Here is a 16,680-nt window from a genome sequence, read left to right as displayed (position 1 = left end):
TACACCTGAAATCTGCACAAATACCAAACACATTTTTATTTGAACAGAACAGGATCTAATGCTATATCACAAAATGTTCCTGTGTTCAAACTGAAATTCTGTTTCACAGACATTACAGTTTAAGATCCTGTTCAAATGTTCATATTCTATTAGTTCAGAACTAACATCAGAACAGCATTTTATTTCAATCTCAACAAAGGAACTAACATTATTTAATAAGAGTGTTAAATGATAATAAATAAAACAAACAAAAAAGAAATACTATCAAATGCACAATATCTGCATTTGAATAAATACCTAAAAATATTGATACAGTACTTTTTAATATTGATACAGTGTTGTGAAATGAAATATCACGATATATTGCTGAAACGATATTTTCTTACACCCCTACATCGGATGTCTTTGTCATAAGGTAAATGTTTTGTAGTTGTATTTGTAGCTTTTTAGTAGGATTTGATTCACCGAATACTGCGAGCAGCTGCTGAAGTTGAAAAATACAAGATAACAGTTGCTGCAAGTCAAACATTTCACTGATGTTGCCAGTCTTCCAAACTCGTATCAGTGCCACGCACATATCTCTTTTTGTAAGTCATCGTCTTGTCTTTCCTGCACTTGTTCCTGTACCCTCGCCTTTCCCACAGTCGGGCAGACACACATCAGTCCCCTGCCTTTATCTGCTCTGTGTTCTTTGGCAAAACAGAGGGAAGTGACTCTAAAGATGGCGAGCACCCCGAGCCCTGTGATTCAGCGTAAACAAGAGCCTCCTGGGCTGCAGAACGGGGCTCGCCACGATAAAGCACGCTGATATAGACTAAGAGAATGAGTCTGGTAAAAACCACCACGAGCAGAGACAGGAAGTCCACCCACTGAAATCCACAAAGGGCCTGCAGTTTGGTATCACTCGACTGTGTTTGGTGAAGATTCTGCACTGATCGAGAAAATGAGAACAAACTACGAGCATCTACGTGCGGCGACATTGGAATCAGCAGATGAAAACTGCAAGGCAGTGAAGTAGACCTTTTTATTCATTTATTCATTTATTTTTTAAATTCAAGTTTTTATTTGTTTTCATTTGGTACATGATAATCACACAATGTTGCTTAATGTTAACAAAGAGGGCTTCTATACATACATGAAAAGTATCAAAAATGCTACAAAACTTGGAAGATCCCAAGAAGAATAAAATAAAATAGATAATTAAATAGATAAGTAAATACTAGAGGGAAGTAGTTCAGCTGTCATCCTGCTGACTGTCAGTCATAGTTATGTAAGACCAGAATGGCTCCCAAACTGGTGCTGTGGTTCCATCCCTATTGTTAAGCTTATGAAGCACACATTCATATGAAGCAGTCTGTATCATCATGTTGACCCATTCTTTAAATTTTGGGGATTTAGGGATTTTCCAGTATTTTAATAATAATTCTAATTGCTACTGAGACCCCAACCATGATAGCAGAGAATTTTCCGTTTGATATGTTAGCTATCTGTCCTTTTTCACCCAGTAAACACAGCCTTGGACAGAGTGGGACGGTTCTGTTCAACCAGTTAGAGTATGTACAACAACCATCCAGAAACGTTTGATGGTCGGGCATTCCCACAAACAGTGGATCAGAGTACCATTATCATTTTGTCATTTCCAACACAGTGAGTTATTCATCAGACTTAATCTATTCAGTCTCACAGGAGTCCAATATCATCTTTGTACTATCTTATATTGTGTAAATTTGGCTTTTTTATTTAGTTTTTTTTAATAATAGAATACCCTGCTTCTAAATGTGGTCACAGTGCCACCTCCCCACACACAAACACAAACAGGTTGGTTGGGACTCACCTCCCTAAACAGGAGGAACTCCCATTGGAAAAACCCAACCTGTGCCAACACTGCTGGCTGTTTTCAACTCCATTCTGCTCCAGGCTGAACAGGCATTTACACGCTGAGGTTATTTTTAGCTGCGTCATGGCAGGACATAAAGGAAGTGGAGGCACATGTAACAATTAAATGATCTGACTTTAATGTCGCAGCTCATCTCTGTAGAAAACAGCTCCAGGTAATTTTGACGAAAGGTCGGGGAAAACCCAAAAAGTTGACGTTAAAAGCCACGAACGTACCCTTTATTTTTCTCACAGGAAACACACTGACTTATTTTTTTCGCCGTAAAAATGTAGTGACATTTCCTCCACCCACATGCTAACAGTGGTGTTATTTTGCAGCACTTTATCAACTAAAGTTTTCCATTATAAAGAGACAGGAAAGGTAAAACACTGGCCCCTGTGTTTTCATCTGTGTAGTTTGTTGGCAGTATGAGAATCTCAGAAACAGGATGTGGCCAACGGTTATGCCACAAAACAACACCAAGATGCTATTTATAGCTGTTTAATAAGGTACCTCGTGTCACTATTTAGTTGCAACAACTTCTGGGAAATGAAGCAATGTTACCCATGAGTTGAGGATATCTGAAGAGATACCAAAAAAAACAAAAAACAGGTAGTATTGTAATAAAGAGTCAAGATCAGGTATAATGCATTCCCCCCCCCCCCCTTTTTTTTTTTTTTTTTTAATGCTTACTTTTCCACATGACAGTGCTGCATTTCTGAGCCTACCTCACTTTCCCTTAAGTGACTAGATAACTACAAAAAAAAATGCAGCTTAAGGGAAGGTAGACATGCTGGGGAACATTTTGTTCAGAGTAGAACTTGGCTCCAAAAAGTGGCCCATTTGCATCATGTGGATGGGCAGGGGTTTGGTACAAGATCTACTGTGTAAACATGACCTTGTAAAGTTGGAGTTGTGTTAAAAAATAAATAAATTAAAAAAAATCATGCCGTAACATTATTTCCATTGTAAATATATTGTATAAAAATGCAGTATTCTTGCAAAGTAACATTTTTAATATCAGATGGTTATAAATGAACTCTTTGTGGCCTGGCATTCATTTGAATACCCCTGGAAATGTTTTTTTTCTTTTTCAGTTGCTCAGGTTAATAATGGAAAGCTGTAACTGGGAGGATACCCTCTCATGAATAAACAAAAACAACGGAAAACTAAACTCCAATATTCCCCTGCTGAAAAAAAAAAAAAAAAAGAAAAAACCCTGTGCACCTCTTACTTAAACAGAGTGACATCCTTTATTAGCCACGGTGCCAATGCAATCAGCAAACCACAGTTCAGACCTGTCAGGACTTATACTCTGGGCTGGGCGGTGGGGAGATCTATTTCAGGCAGGTGTGAGAGTGACACAAAAATATGAGTGTGCTTTACTGTGATGCTAGCTGTGTTGAACTGTTAAATGCACAATTCAGCTTCTTTGTGAATTCCTGGCTATTTTGGCAGAACTGAAAGTGTTGTTGGAGCTAAACCCCCTATCTCCATCAGGTGTGACTGACTCGTACTATAATGCCTCAAAAATTAACCTTTCTATGTGGAAACAAAATGATTTACTTTGACTTGACACAACAGGACACGTTACAAGTGTAGTACAGAAATGAATGATGCTGTGAAAGTACTGCAACATACTATACAGTTGCAGAATAAAATTATTAGACCACTATGGAAGTCAATCTGTCTCATCAGATTTTGAATCATAAAAGCCATTGAATTTCTAGCACTGAATTTTTTTGCACTGAAATTAAGTATCTGAATTTTTTTTGCACTGAGATTAAGTATCTGAATTTTTTTGTCTCTGAATTCAACTATGTTCATACATTTAGAATTAAAAAAAAATTCAGATCACTGAATTGTTTGCTTCTGAATTTTTTGCAGCTGAATATTTTTATTCTAAATTTATAAAAATAGTTACATTGAGAGACAAAAAAAATTCAGATACTTAATTTCAGTGCAAAAAAATTCAGTGCTAGAAATTCAATGGCTTTTATAATTCAAAATCTGATGAGAGATTGACTTCCATAGACCACCCCTTGTTTTCTTGAATTTCTTGTTCATTTTATTGCCTGGTCCCACTAAAGGTACATTTGTTTGGACAAATATAATGATAACAACAAAAATAACTCAGTCGTTTAATTTCAGAGCTGATATCTATCCATTTTCCATGTTTTCTTGATAAAAACCAAAATCACCTCAGTTCTTCCATCAGTATCTGTGGCATTGTACTGACACAAACAGTGCTTTTATTCATTCCATGTTTTCTTTTCTGTTTTTGTCATGTGATACACACAAGAGTTAGTAGTTGATTGCATAACCATTGTTTTTGATGACTTTTGATGGTCTAATAATTTTTTCCGTGATGATAGAAGAGATATCACAATGGATTAATGGGCGACAGGTTACCAAAGCAGTAGGCTTAGACTTGGAAAGCCTTCAGCCCCAAAAAAGTACAGCTTAAAAACTGTGTAGGAAGCTGCCTGTTTCTACAGGTATGAATATGAAGATAAAATCTAGTCTAGGAAATCCTGTCTGAGTAATGCATCCAGGAGTTAAGAGGCTTATTGAACACTATGACACAGATCATTGGATTATAAATCGGAGGCAGAGTTTAACAACGGTGGAAAATCACCATGGAAATGACAGTTGTATTCATCATCTCAATACCTAAAAATAATAACCAGTAGGACGGTAATTACATTAAAAATGTAGGCAGATCTTTTATTCAGTGCCTTGCATCTAATTGTTGGAAAAGCTAAATTTGCACAGTGCTAATAGAGGCTTAAAAGTGGCTTAAGTTGATGTGACTTCGTAGCAGGAACTTGAAAAATAAAGACTTAATCTCATTCCAACATATTCCTGACACAATCTTGAAACAAACATACCTGAAAAACCCACAAATTCTTCATTGTTCGTGGCTTATGTTCATAACCCTGGTCATGTGTCATGTTTTACCAGAGGATACAAAGAATTAAAACTACCTGTTAGTTGTTTAGTGCAGATATCTGAGCCATAGACTGTACCTGCTATTTCAGAGCCAATACATGTAGACTTTTTGGAGCCACAAGTGAGCCTATTTGGACAAAAAGGGGCGGGACTACAACTAACAACTTCAAGATATATATCATAATGGTTTCATTTTGGATCCAGAACTTACTGTATTTTGATAAAAAAGGTGAAACTACAGGAGGCACAGGGGTTAGAGGTGAGCTAAATGCTATCTTACTCACAAAAGAATAAACTTCATCAGGCACTGCATAACAACGTCTATTTAGTGGAATATATTAACCTTAACTACAGTGAAGATGTCTGTCAGGAAAATGCATTTTATTAAATAAAGTCAAAACTCTGTAACTCTGACACTTTCAAACAGACCTGTTAATCTGATTAATAGACGAAAACTGTATTGCAGACTGACTTCCTATCTGTCCGTCTGTCTGTCAAACAAGTAACATTTTTAATCAGATTAATCACAGGGTCGCTGTGTATTAATTTCGATTTATCATGATTAAATATCATTAATTTTTCATCTATATTAATTGTGTTTCATTTTGCATGAGCAAACACTCATTAAAGAATGGAATATATCTGCACTTAACGTGTTTGTCGCAAGCTCGGCAACGCATTAGCTGAAGTGCTAGCAGAATCCCCAACTCACGTATGCTTGGCGTTTAGGTGGTATTTTAAGGTGGAAGTTTCGGTGAATAGAAAACGCCTTCCTGCAGATTGTGTCTAAAACTTTATGTCGGTCAACTGTTCCGTCTTGTTTTTTTTTTTTTTTTTTGTCCTCATATTTCCATCCAGAGGGCCAACATGCTGTTTGGCGTCTTCCATTTTTATTGGTTGGTTCTGCTGCCTGTGACTACTGGATCAACTGACCATTGTTCATGTGTGTTAACGCTAACTCTGCTTGGACAAACTGACCCAAATGCGTTTGCAGAGACGTTCAGAGTCATTCTGTACTGCAGATGGATTAATTGCATTACAATTTTTAATCAGATAATCATGATGAATTAATCTACGTTAACGCATTAATTTTGACAGCCCTAATATATATTTTAACTGTAATTATTGAGTTGCTTGATGGTAGCCATTTGCGCTAAACAAATCTATGAACAGACTTTTGCTGAATAAAAACATAATACACAGACTGGTATGACTTCTGGTGCTCCAGAATGTCCCTGTTTTTATTCTGTAATCTAAGCTCGGCTGTTATGACTTCATTTGGCCACTCTGAGTGTAGGAGTTCAGCGAGAACCTGACCTGCACTGGGGATTTAGTTAGCATTGTTAGCGGAGAGCGCTGTGCATTGGGGTTGGATAACAGCCGGGCTTCCTCAGAGAACAGTGGATGCCCTGTGGTCTGCAGAGACGTGGAGCCTGGAGGCCTGGAGGATCTGGCTGTCGTAACCTAATCTCCTTCAGTCAAATCTGGTCTGACTGGCAATGACCTGGCAGAATGTGACTTCACCTTACCTCGGCTTCCCTCAGCTGACTACCCCAAACATGACCTCTGAACCCTAAGTTGTAACGGAGGCTTCCTGTCACAGACTTCTGTTCTCACTTTTAGTCTCCAGATACCAGAACAGTGGAGGGCACCTTCCTGAACGTCTCTCACTTTCACTACATGAATAAAGTGCAGCTGTGTTGGGGTCAAGGACCTTCATGCTGTAGCAACCGAGGATATTTCCTCTGCTTACTTGTACCTCCTCATAGTAGCACATCAGGTTTGTGAGAAAGAGGAGGTTGCTTCCTTCTATTGTGGCATTGGAGCTCTCAACAGCATGTGAGGAAGTAAGTCTGAGTCATTGAAGCCCTTTCATATAAACACAGATAAACACTGGCATCAAATCTGTGCAGGAGCTCGGCGAGAGTCAAATACAACTGGCTGAAAGACAGACTCCCAGTTAAACCTCATCTGAACTCATGCTTTCATGTGAAATTGATTTGGTGGGGAAGCCAAACTAAAGCTCAAACTTGCCGGAGAGAGACAATTGAATTTCCTGCTACATATTACTTTTGTTTCCCCACAATATCAAATCTTCTCTCGGCCTGAGCAGAAACACTTAATGGACAATTTACCGACTCCTACACAACAGCTCAAACGAGACCGAGGAGCTCAGACAAAGTCACTTATCTTGCGTTTGATAACCGGCAGCGTCAAAAATAGGGAGGGGTCAAAGGTCAGAACACACACAATAAAATGACAGAGACAGAGTAAAAAAAAAAGATGGAGAGACCGAACGAGAGTGAAAGAAGAGGAGGGAGACACTATCGTTATTCCCACAGATAAACACAAATGGAAAGAGACAAAGTGTTCCACTAATGCTTCATCATGATAAAGTGCTTCATAAATTCATCCGAGCATCGCAGGTAGACGGCTACTAATCCATCCCAGGGATCCCTTTGGGCCTAATGATGTGATGATATGTACAGACAGCATATTTCATCCCCACAGCTACACTGATGTGTGAACCTCCGGGCTTTCCCATGTGGAACCACTCAGTCTCTGCAACTGACAGTGGCCATGGAGAGAATGAAAAAAAAGAGAAGGGGGATAGGATTCTTTCAAAACAAAGCTAAAGAGTAGACGGTTCCCTGTGAAACTGCAGCGATACGTTAGGTGAACGACGAGCCTGTTTACATGACCATGAAAATCCAATAACGGCGAGTAATCAGATAATTGTAATAATCAGATGTGATGCATTTATATGCGCTTAAAGGGGTCATATTTAGCTACTCAGGGTTTTATAAGTTATGATAAAGCCGGGAAATTTGCAAGTAAGATGAGAATGAGAACAAGAAAAAGGAAAAAATAAATAAATGGGAATGAATTAGAATAAGAAAACCTTAGTCATTTGAAAAAACCTGGTGACCTCGCTTAAATTATATTGAAACCTTGACATCTCTACCTGACCCCCCCCCTTTTTTTTTTTTGTCTCTTGGTTCTGTGTTCTTTCGTTTTTGTTCATTTGTTTGGTTTGGTTTTTATTGTAGCTACTTTTATGTTTTGTTTTGTTTTTTGTTTTGTTAATTAGACAATTGTTTGATTTACTTTACTAATCCCCAGGGAGAAATTCAGAATACAAAATGCGGCCACTACTTCACAAACACTATCATACCACATCAACAATCACTCAATGAATAAATGCAGAGTATAAGTAGCTGTGAATAAGTTAGATTAAAAAGAAAGTGGATAGATTCTAGCTACTTTTTTTTGTTTTGTTTTTTGTTAATTAGACAATCGTATCTATTCTGTACCGATTGCTCGTCAATATTGGACTTACATGAAGGATTGTCATCTTTTGGGTAGGGTGGGATTGTGGGAGGGACAAAAAGAAAATGAAAGAATAGATGTCCTTTTTGTCACATTGCATATCTGTCATACCTGTGAAATTACTTCCAATACATAAAAATTTATATATAAAAAAAAAAAAGAAAACCAAAAATTAGAAAAAGAATAAATAAGTATAAGCATAGAGAATGAATAAGAGTGAAAATACAAGTAAAAATAAGAATTAGAGGACTAAAAATAAGAGAAAAAGAAACGTGGGTGGAGTCAGCAACAGGAAAAAGAGCTGTATTAAAATTCTGCTCATATTTATCTAAACCCACTTTTCTAAGTCTGTGGTTCATTTCTTTGTGTATTTGGACCCTAATAGTTCAGACAGTTTGAATTTGAACCCTCCAGCTGCTGCTAAACTATCTTTAGATTCATTTGGACAAAAATCCAGTTGATTTCTCTAACCTGTTTGAATTCCTTCTGAATTTATGTTTTATAACTAGTTCCGTCTCCACATTTGCTCATATCAGGTCCAGACTTCAGACCAACATTTCTCCAGTATTTCTCCATAATTGTTTTTCATCATCAGTGGTTGTAGTCCAGATTGAAAATATGTCCAGACTTGGTGCCCATTACCTAAAATGTTCAGTTGTTGGTTGAACAGGACAGAGCGGCCCAGCCAACAACCTGGAGGGGGTGGGGCCTGAAGTGGCTCATGTGCATTTAAAGGGCCAGCGCTCCAAACCACCTTTCTGGTGTCATTACTCAGAAATAGGGTTGAAGATGGACCTGTGGAGTTGAATGAATGAAGAATTCAGACCCAAGCAGAGCATTTACAGTTTATGGGAACCACAGGGGAATGTGGGAAAATGAAGAATTCCATTTAAAAAAAAGACAAATATCACTCCTGTTAGAAATGCGATAATGGAAAATCCTGCGTTCAGTCCAATATCGGATTTTTTTCATAGTTCGTACATACATAGTGTTACTAGACTCAAACTTTCTGACTGACTACGTAACTGTTTTCTACGATTTTAATTGTTTTTACACATGCACAGATGTTAAAAAAAAAAAAAAAAAAAAGAATAAATAAATTAGATTACCCTATATCCATGCGTGAAGACATCGAAGTATTGGGGACAAATCTGGGTGTGTTAATCTGATTTATTATAATCAGATTCCTGCTGTTATCTAATAAAACAGATCCGATTATCCTGTTTACGTGATCCCTTGAATAATCTGAAAATAATCCAGAAATCTGGTACTGATCGGAGTATTAGAGTGGATGTAAATGGACTCACCGACTTGTTTTCAAGATTTACAGTCACGGGAACAGAATAATGAAATTGTTTAAGAGGGAAAAAAAAAAAGATGCAGAGGACAAAGACAGAGGAGAGAGAATGAGACTAATTAGAAAAGCACACAACAGGAAGCGCTGCGTGTCGTAAACAAGCCTCACTCATAAGGAGCCGGAGAAGGGACGCCAGGCCCAGAGTCGTATGATCTGTCTTATGGAGACGATAAAAAACAAAGACATGAAATACAGAGTGTAAACAATAAGCGCTCTCATGTCACAAAAGACATTTGGAATCGATATGTCTGCTGCTGTTTTTAGAGAAGGCTCCTCTCAGCTGGAGGAGAAGGCAGGAGCAGACTTCAGACACGATGATGACACGATCTCTGGGCGTCATGTGGAGACACAAAGTGGAGACGGGCTTCAACGTCCACGTGTCGGAGTCGGACCAGCCTCACTTTGGCTTTACAGCCCTGAGATGAATCTGACCCAACGAAACCACCTGACCACAGAGAAGAGTTGGTCTCTGCCTGGTTCAGATTAGAGCTCCAACAGATTAATCGATTAGGTGCTTGAAGTGAATGCAAAAATTCACGATTCAATTAATTGACTCGAATTGATTGAAGGGAAATAGTCTATTGCAGTTTTCCTGAATTGAAGCTTCCTTGTGCGTCACAGTAAGCCTCCGAGTGAAACACAACAGTGGAACCAATGTTTAACAGCAGAGAAATGAAGGAAACAAAGCTTTGATTCAGGAGAATTGTGGTTGAATGATTTTTTTGGCTCACTTTGAGTTGATTAATCATTTCAGCTCTAGTCCAGATTAAAATCACGTCGCCAGCGGTTGAAAATAGAAATGAACCTGAACAATAAAACCATAAAACTGTCTTATCCAGAATTAGAAGAGCCGATCTAAAGCCAACAGCTCGGACTGGACGCCCTCGCTGCTCTGCTTACTTTGGCCTCGTCAGAGTGGAACCTCTGTCTTTGATCTGGGATGGCGAGCCCAGCCTCTCCCTATCTCACCTCACTCTGTCTCTCTTTGTGATGCTGCCACTTCCCTCTTCTACTCCTCCTCCTCTTCCTCCTCCTCCTCTCATTTCCTCCCTGGCCCAGGAGGCCACGGGTGTGCTTGCTCGAGGTCGTCCTCTGGGGAGGATGAGGGGGAGGTGTTTACGTGGTTAGAGCTGCTCTCAAGTGCCCTCATCATGGAGTTCTCTCAAATACGGTTCGGCTCCAAAACCAACAGTAAAAAAAGGATTTCTGATTTAGATTTCAGGCTGACACTTTTAATTTAGTGTATTTTATTTTTAAAAAATGGAGAAAAAAAATCTTCCCAACCTTTTCCTTTTCTTTTTTCTGGGTTTGCTCCAATGTGAGGCTACGTTTACATGTAGGCGGGCATCTGACAAAGTTTCCATTGTTTACGTGAAAACGATGGATTCTAAAAATTCTGGTTAATGACATTCATTTTGTCTTCTGTTAATGTAATTATACTTTTTTTTTAAGCAGGTAACATCTAAAAACTGTACCTTGTCTGAACAAAAGAAAAAAAGAAAAGTATAATTCTAACTAGAAGCACTCGGAGAGCGCAGACCTCCGCCAAGGCTGATCAGTGGCCCCCCCCGTGGCCCTCCCCACCCCCGATCACCACCAAAATTTAATCATTTCTTCCTTATCCCATTTCCAACAAACCCTGAAAATTTCATCAAAATCTGTCCATAACTTTTTGAGATATGTTGCACACTAACGGACAGACAAACAAACAGACAGACAAACAAACCCTGGCAAAAACATAACCTCCTTGGCGGAGGTAAAAATTCTGGCCAAAGTGGAGATTTTGGCAAATCTCCGTTCTCATATTTTGCGTGTAAACAGGGAAATGGACATCTGGGATGGACGTCACAGTTTTTCGAAGGAAATACATGTGCAACCTTGAAACACTCTGAGAGCGCAGACCTCCGCCAAGGCTGATCAGTGGCCCCCCCCTGTGGGCCCCCCCACGCCAAGGAGGTTATGTTTTTGCCAGGGTTTGTTTGTTTGTTTGTTTGTCTGTCTGTCTGTTTGGTTGTCTGTCCGTTAGTGTGCAACATAACTCAAAAAGTTATGGACAGATTTTGATGAAATTTTCAGGGTTTGTTGGAAATGGGCCCCCCCGTGGGCCCCCCCACCCCCGATCACCACCAAAATTGAATCATTTCTTCCTTATCCCATTTCCAACAAACCCTGAAAATTTCATCAAAATCTGTCCATAACTTTTTGAGTTATGTTGCACACTAACGGACAGACAGACAGACAGACAAACAAACAAACCCTGGCAAAAACATAACCTCCTTGGCGGAGGTAATAATGGAAGTAACGTTTTGTTGTGATTCTTTTCAGGGTTCTGATTGGTTAATGGTACTCGATGGTCTCACCACACTGCCATCTACAGGCTTGGCATGTTCTTGATGGTGTAGATAAATGGGACTGTGTAAACCAAGATTTTTCTGAAAATGGCCTCATGTGCATAAGGTTTTTTTGAAAATGGAGAGGGGGAAATATCCTTTTTTTTCCGAAAAACCCGTCTACATGCAAACATGGCCTGAGACGCACAGATACCAGCACCGATATTTAAAATTATATTTAGTCTGATCAATCCTGATGGTATTTTATGCTCCTTTTATTTTCTGTTGTATTTATTCAACTTAAGGGAAAAGTAGTAATTAAAAATATAAAAGTCATACCTATTTTATAGCCTTTCAGTCCTCCTCATTGTATAATATATATAATACAACAAATTTGTAAGGCGTCCACTAGTCTGGCTGATATATTGAAGCATCCTTAGCTCTAATATTTACCAGCTTTCTTCCCGACCTTTCCACCAAGTTTCATGGAAAAAAAAAAAGAATAAAACCAAACTACACATTAATGTCCTTCAGCAGCGAAAGAGCTAAAGCACTAAAATTAAGAAAATGCGTTGAATAATAGCGTAAAGTACAGGTGACGGCCACCAAAACATGGAAATGAACTAATACTGGAGTCACATGCACGCATCTGATAATGAAGCCCCTGTCCTCATAAATACATAATTCTTTTAATACATTTTCATGTGAACGTAATAAAAGAATAGGTTATGTTTCAAACGAAAACAAACCAGTTGAAGGGTTTTTTATACAGGGCGTAGACGCTGAAAAATCAAAACTTCACGCAGCTACGCTTCACAAATCACACAGTTTGTGAAGCGTAGCTCTATAAAGCAAACACCCAATCCTTAAAATAAACCAAAGTGAAGCACACTCATCTATGTCAGTACGATATGAAAGGAGACAGATTCAGACTCTTTGTATGGCTCATTACCAGCGGGTTTATGGTAAAATAACTCAGCCATCTGATAAACTTGTTGTGATTGATTTTGAATTAGAAACTTATGTTGGTGCCGACGCAGACAGCAGGAGATTTAGAAAAATAGGCACACGGTGAAAATATGAGCATATTGAAACAATCATACTTCAGGAGGTTGCAGCCGTCTGAGTGAGAATTTGGCCGCGCACCTGCATATAATAGGATTTATAACTGTATTTGTGTTGCACTTCTTTAAATCACCTGTTGTCTGTCAGCTGTACTGTGGGATTTCAACACTGTTTGCTCTTACTTACTGTATAAGAAACGGTGTTGTCCCTTTCCCAAAAGCTTACCTCAGTGTTAGCTTTATTGTTCCCTATCCATCTCAGACAGAGGCTCCTTCCTGTTTTTTCGAGTAGTTGTCTACTTTGTGTGGACGGCACAGCGTGGCCTTTACTTAACCCGTCTGCTGTGTCATCCCTCAACAGAAATCAGCTCTGATCATGATCTCTGCAGGGAAACTTTAGTGTGATAGATAATACCCATACTTTTGTGTCGACTTCCACATGAATATTTCTCTAAATCTAGTCTTTTTAAAGTGATTTATCAACATTTATTATAATAATAGCATCTGCATTTTGGATTTTTCAGTGTAAATCATGTATTTTCCTATATTTAATTCACTGATAATGTAGATTTTCCTTGAAGCTGAGTAAATTCAAAGGTTATTATATTAAAACAGAGAAAACTGAAGAAAAAGTGAATTTTTCAACAATATATCATTAATTGAACATAAAAGAACGATAAATAAAGTACATCTATCTATAAAAACAAGCATCTACAACCACTGTCATTCAAAAAACTGTGGATTTTACAGTTGAATTAATGTTGTAGAAGATGACTGTGTTTCCGCGTCACATCACTTTTTATTATGTTATCATCTGCATTTTGCATTTTTCCTGAAAACTTGGGCATTTTCCTGTATTTAATTTACTGATCATGTACATTTTCATAAGTGAATTCAAAGTTTTCTATCGAAACGGAAAAAACTGAAGAAAAAGTGACTTTTTCAACAATATATCATTAACTGAACATGAAAGGGGGATAAAGTACATCTACCAATACAAACAAGCATCTACAACCGCTGTCGTTCATCAAGCTCCACGGATTTTGCAGTTGAATTAATGTTGTAGAAGATGACAATGTTTCCAAGTTCTTTTGTAGTGAATTCCTATTGAATTTTTTTCTCCATATTTAACCTTTTCTAAGCAATTTATCATCCTTTATTATAATTTTATCATCTGCATTTTGCATTTTTCACAAAAACTTGGTTATTTTCCTGTGTGTAATTTACTGATCATGCACATTTTCATAAGTAAATTCAAAGTTTTATATCAAAAGAGAGAAAAAAGTGGCTTTTTCGGCAAAATATATCGTTAGCTTAACTGAAAAACAATTGTGTCCATCCACTGTCATTGATCAAATCCATGGGTTTTACTGGTGACATCCTGCAGATAGTCCAACAGAACCTACACAGAGGCTTTATTATTTTCCTTTTATAAATGGAACCCATGGACAGCATATACAAAGAAAACAAGATCCAGAATAGAACCCTGAGGCATCCCAAAGCCTTCAAATTCAACTGTTATTATATCAGAACAGAGAAGACCGAACAAAAATGTATCATTAATTGAACATAAACCCAACATTTTCTTGCTTCTTATTATTTATTTATTTATTTATTTATTTATTTATTTATTTATTTTTTCAAATTTTGTTCCTTTTTTGTTCCTTTTATTCATTACTTTGGCAGTTTTTGTTCATTTTGTTGCTAATTTTATTCTGTTTATTTTAGTACAATTTTTATCTTATTTTTTCACATTATTTTGTGGATTTTTTTTCTTCATTTTTGTTCATTTCTATCCACTGTCATTGATCCGATTCCATGGGTTTTACTGGTGAATCATTGTTGTAGAAGATGACGGTGTTTCCACGGTAACTACGGAACCTCTGAATGTCCAAATGGGTCATATCTGATGACCATGAAAAGATGAAGAACTATATTTTACACCAATTATTGACATGTATCGATGGGATTAATGGATCAACAGGTATTAACCCTTAAAGACCCAGACGTCCTCCTTTAACCCAAACTATCTACTGATCTAAACTGTTTAATTCTTGCTGATCCACTAATCCTATCAATACATGTAAATAATTGTTGTAAAATACAGTTCTTCATCTTTTTCATGGTCATCAGATATGACCATATTTGGATGTTCAGAGGCTCTGTAGTTACCGTGGAAACACTGCCATCTTCTACAACATTGATTCACCAGTAAAACCCATGGAGTCGGATCAATTACAGTGGATGGACGCGCTGGATTTTTGTTCAGTTAATGATATATTTTACTGAAAAAAATCACTATTCTTTTTTTTTTCTGTTTTGAAAAATGTGGAGTTGTGAGTATTTATATGTTATTATGATAGTATTTTACTGATCCGACCCACTTGAGATTAAAATTGGTCTGTATGTGGAACTGGAACTAAAATGATCATTATCTTTAGAGTAATTTTTGCATTTCATAAATTCACTGCAGGGGCCGGACTGGATGCTTTGGTGGGACGGATTTGGTCCCCGGGCCGCATGTTTGACGCCTGTGATCTACAGGATTAGTCATAATAACATAGGAAAATAGATGATTTCCACTGGAAAAAATGCAAAATTCAGAGGATAATATGATAACAAATCACTTAGTAAAGGTAAAATAGAGAGAAATATTCATTTGGAAACTGCCATGAAAGTCACACTGGGTTAAACAGTTGAGATCAGTAGATGATTTTGGTCAATGTTTAGGTTTTCTAAGTTGACATTGGTAATAAAAGTTCATATTTGCGAAAAAAAAACAAAACAAAAAACAAAATCAAGACAAATGAAATGTAAATAAACAAAAATTAATATGGCACTGATTTTACAGTTTTCCAGCCTTCTATCAAATTAAATCAGTAGATACTTTTGGTCAGTGGTGGTTGTTTTGGTCTTTACGAGTTAAATCAAGAAATTTGCTTAAAATACTAAAACTGGTGATGCTATTTTTAGTTTGTTCCGATGCTACGTCTCAGTGTTCCTTCATTTTTTTCCCCCCAGAGTCAAAAAAAAAAAAAGATGAGTGAGACGGTGAATATATTCTGAAAGTAACTAAATCCTGCTGTGTACAGAAAGAAAGCGTCTGTGTTTCAACATCCCCGCTGATCTCCAGTGATCGGACTCTGCTGCAGCTGAGTGCCATCTGATTAACACTCTGTCTGCTGACCCCCAAAGCCGCCCTCCAACTCTAAATCCTCGACGCCTGCGGGGATTCAGACACAGAGTAGGAGGTCAGCTGAGGGCGCATCACGGCGACCGCTCTGGAAGCAGGAGGAAGGCTGTTGGCAAGCGTTCCATTTATCTCATCTCCAACAGCCGTCAAGCCCGCTTTGATTTTCATAGAACAGACCAACTTTCATACATCTGGAGACTGTACAGTTGTCAAGAAATGCCGACCGTCTTGTCTATGCGCCGAAGTTGGAAATAGACGGGCGAGAAAGAGACGTTCGCTGTCACTCGTAAATCACACAACTCTAATTTCACCTCCGTGTTGTTTCATCACGTAGCAATTGGATATCTTTCACAGGGAACTTTCCAGTCGAATAATTGAATTTAAAAAAAAAAAAAAAAAAAGAATGTTGGTATTTTTACTCTAGTACGCAGTAAATTTCACTGATCAAATTAAAATATTCGTGACATTTTCATTTACACAGCGTTTAGACGGTATGAGCGTTCCAATTCAAACTTCCTTCAGATTTAGCTGATTTACTGCGTATGAGCAAAGAAAGGTCTTTCCTTCTAGGACTCGAA

At 37.9% G+C, this 16,680-nt stretch overlaps 1 protein-coding gene across 2 annotated transcripts in view; it reads right to left on the bottom strand.

Annotated features, from left to right (window-relative positions):
- Positions 1 to 16,680, bottom strand: part of LOC115436404 (nuclear factor of activated T-cells, cytoplasmic 1-like) — an 88,780-nt gene that overhangs the window by 2,275 nt on the left and 69,825 nt on the right. The window lies entirely within an intron of this gene.

Source organism: Sphaeramia orbicularis, chromosome 16, assembly GCF_902148855.1.
Source record: "Sphaeramia orbicularis chromosome 16, fSphaOr1.1, whole genome shotgun sequence".
Classification (NCBI taxonomy): domain Eukaryota; kingdom Metazoa; phylum Chordata; class Actinopteri; order Kurtiformes; family Apogonidae; genus Sphaeramia; species Sphaeramia orbicularis.
The sequence above is the reverse complement of the archived record's forward strand: the minus strand, read 5'-3'. Positions and strand labels throughout refer to the sequence as shown.